Source organism: Branchiostoma floridae, chromosome 16 (assembly GCF_000003815.2).
Source record: "Branchiostoma floridae strain S238N-H82 chromosome 16, Bfl_VNyyK, whole genome shotgun sequence".
Taxonomy (NCBI): domain Eukaryota; kingdom Metazoa; phylum Chordata; class Leptocardii; order Amphioxiformes; family Branchiostomatidae; genus Branchiostoma; species Branchiostoma floridae.
This window is the reverse complement of record NC_049994.1, coordinates 1,692,890-1,696,233: the sequence shown is the minus strand read 5'-3', so window position 1 is coordinate 1,696,233 and position 3,344 is coordinate 1,692,890. Positions and strand designations below refer to the sequence as shown.

General features: G+C 40.0%; 1 long non-coding RNA gene across 2 annotated transcripts; it reads right to left on the bottom strand.

Moving 5' to 3' along the window:
- Positions 1-642: 642 nt before the first annotated feature.
- Positions 643-2,209, bottom strand: LOC118403619. 2 transcript variants are annotated; one of them, XR_004829659.1, is made up of 4 exons: positions 2,054-2,209; positions 1,208-1,240; positions 881-980; positions 643-769 (listed from the first exon to the last, which is right to left on the bottom strand). It is a non-coding gene; the product is annotated as an uncharacterized LOC118403619 (long non-coding RNA). The 2 variants fall into 2 exon arrangements; XR_004829658.1 differs by lacking the exon at positions 2,054-2,209 and having other exon boundaries at positions 1,208-1,432.
- Positions 2,210-3,344: the final 1,135 nt, after the last annotated feature.

The following is a 3,344-nucleotide window of genomic DNA, read 5'->3' as shown; positions in this document are numbered from 1 at the left end:
TCTGCCCCTCTGCCCATGCAACAATGCTATTCCACAATCACATAAATTGAAAAAAAAAAACATTCCATAATGGAGATTTCTGTGGTCTCGTATTACAACAGAATTACACGGAATTTGCTATAAGGGTGCCCTCGACATATGAAAGGTAGAACTTTAACATTTTTGGCATATATCACTTCAAGAGGATGAATTTATGACCATTTTTATTATCATGTTTGGTCCCTCTGTATTGCCATGGTATTGGAACAAAATTTTGTATGAAAATGCCTGTGGTATATACCTCCAGGGCCTTTGCAATTTTGGTATACACGTCTTGACAACGATGAAGTCTCTGGTCTTCTTGTATTAAAAAAATGGTGATGGCATGTTGGATAGCAAGTGGGATGAAGTTCAGAATGATTACTAGTATCTTATCTCTCTCTTACAAACACATGCGCATACACATACACACAGACAAGAACAAAAAGAATAAAAAAACTTTCAGTCTTTACAGTTTTACTTTCACAAAATGGCAATTTTACACTTGTCTGCTCTCACAACCTGATTGTCTTAATGTAAATACATGTAATTTGAGGTAAAGTTTTTACATTGTTATAAGTTAATCTGCAGAATCGCAGAAAATTTACAATTCGGTCAAAATGTAATTTTTTATACATCTTTTCAGAATCGGTTGCAATCTATATCTGCGTGTCCTTTTCTGGCTGGTTGGGATCAAGTCTGTCTGCTTCTTCCACATACAGTTTGTCATGGACCAAGCTCTGCTTCTCTTCTGTAGAGGGGTATGGAGGACAGAAACAGGGAAGTTAGAATATCAATGCAAAGCATAGACATCAAACTATAGACAGATTTGGAAACAGTACACATTTCCACAATTACTTACAATCTGCCATCAATCTGTTGCTGCTGGGGACAAGATCTGTGTGCCTCCTCCTACGTACAGCTTCTCATGGACCAATTGTTTTCTTCTCTAGAGGTCCCATCTGAATGATACAAACAGGAGAGTGAGATTTGGCATTTCAAGGCAGACATCAATCAAATATTTGAATAATTATACCATTGATTTGGAAAGAATACATATTGTTGTCAGAAGATAACAATGTGTTTGTGTTACACATAATCTTCTCGTCGATCCCAATGCTGCACCTGTCTCTACAGTCTACACCTACATGTACATGCAAGTCTAGCGACAAAAGACAACAGGCCCTACCTGTTGTGTGTCATGAGCACAATCTTCTTACTGCTGAAAAAACAAACATAGAGACATGTCAATCATTGTTTTACACATTTGTGGACACCTCAAAATGTTAATGCACAATGCTTTTGAATGATAAAGGAATATGGCAACAGAGGTACAATAAATACATATACACAAGCTGTACTTGCAAATGAAAAAGTACAACTGACAGGATCAAAAAGGATTGACATGAATGAAATTAAAGCCATCATATAGAAGTCAAACGAGTGACATTTGGTATAACATCTACACAAATCACAGTCCAAAGGATGAATTAATATTGATATTAACAAAATTATAAATTAAAAAACAGAAAGAAACAAACATGCCGATACCGGGGATCGACCCCGGGTCGGCGGATTACAAATCCAACGTGCAAACCACAACACCAAAAGCTCTAGAGCAACTGGCGTGGTGAGTTTGGCAGCGCTTAAACCCCACTGTTACACAATAAGCAGCATAATATATTTGACCTCCCCCCCCTCCCCACAGAAAAATACTAGTATGTGGACGTCGTCACGATCAAAATAAAGATAACTAGTTACCGTCAAAAAACAGAAATGATGCAGAAAACACCATGACATCTCGTGTGGAAGTATCTTTAGCCCTTTCCCAAGGAAAACTGATTTCGACTACTAACGTTATCAGTTCATGCATGTTTTTGACAACAAACGGAGATACACAACGACGGCAGTGGCTTGTCAGCACTTGCCTGCGGTACCAGCGATATAACGTTGTTTTGACGAATTTCACAAACGAAAACACCTTTCAATGTACATTAACAACGGAGTGAATAATGTAAGGATAGCCATTTCTTACCTAAAGATGTTCTGCTACCGATGACAACCGAAACTGGGTAGAAGCTGACGTAAAATGCGCAGAAAACTGCAGACTTGGGCGCACAGTTGCAGTTGCTGCGGGAGTCTGTGACGTAATGTAAAATTAAAAATGGACGAGTCCGGGGTGGAATCTTCAAGAAGGTCTGCATAAAAGTCTCAAACCTAAAAGTTTCTTTCCGTATATATATTTTGTGTATATTTATAATTGCTGTTTTCAAAATAATGCTCACATATTATATTCCTATTTTCTTTGCAGTAACCTTTTATGGAGTAACATAAATTACAAAATCCTCTCAAATATGAATGGTTCCTTCTACATATAAACATGACAATCAAATGTTGCGTCATTGCCGACGAAGTGTTCCTTTCTCTTCGCTGATTGGCTGGCGGCACAATTCAATTAATTAGCAGACTGACACCTGTCACCTGTCGCCCAGGGCGGGAGTTATTGCTTTGTTTGCCATATATGGAACGCAGTAAACGTCGAGAATGGCCAAAACACGTCCCGTAAAACCCCGAAATGGGTCATTTTAAAGTGATATACGCCAAAAATGAAAATTGGGTTCTTTAAATAAATACTCCATGCACGCCTGTACCAAACTTTTAGGTATTGGTCCACTCTACCATATGCATTGTGCCAAATTTCAGGTCATTCGGTCCAGGAACGACGGAGATGATTCGCTTTGAAAATTTGACAGGAGAAAGAAAGAAAGAAGAAGAAACACAAGTTAGGAATGTTTGTAAGCATAAGTCCGTGAGATTTCTGAAACAACAGCAATTCCGTGATAAACGGAACCTTCTAAAAACGTACGGAGCTAACAGTGAAGCGAAAATACCATCGATAGCGATTCAACTTCGGATGGCAAACCAGACAAAAGTTATAAGTACTGTTGAAGTCATTAACGTTAAAGTTTGTTTTTAGTTGCCTTTGACGGTTTGACCTGAAATACTGTTACGCTAAACTCCTGAAGAGAAGTTAAGTGACTGCTGTGATTATTACAGAAATGCCCCTAAAAACTGATACAATAAGCCTTCTGAATAGCCTAAAGTGCAAGAGTTTCAGGCGGGCTTCGCCCCCCTGGGACCCCCAACGGGGCTCTGCCCCTGGACCCTGCCGGGCCGGGGCCTTCGGCGTTCTTCGGCGGCCCCCGAAAAAAAATTCTGGCGGGAACACTGCAGTATATACGGAATCGTGGGGCCCCGCTTATGAATATTAATTAGCCTTCGCCCTCTTCGCGCACAGGTGTGGGCTCCGTGCGGGGTCACGGAAG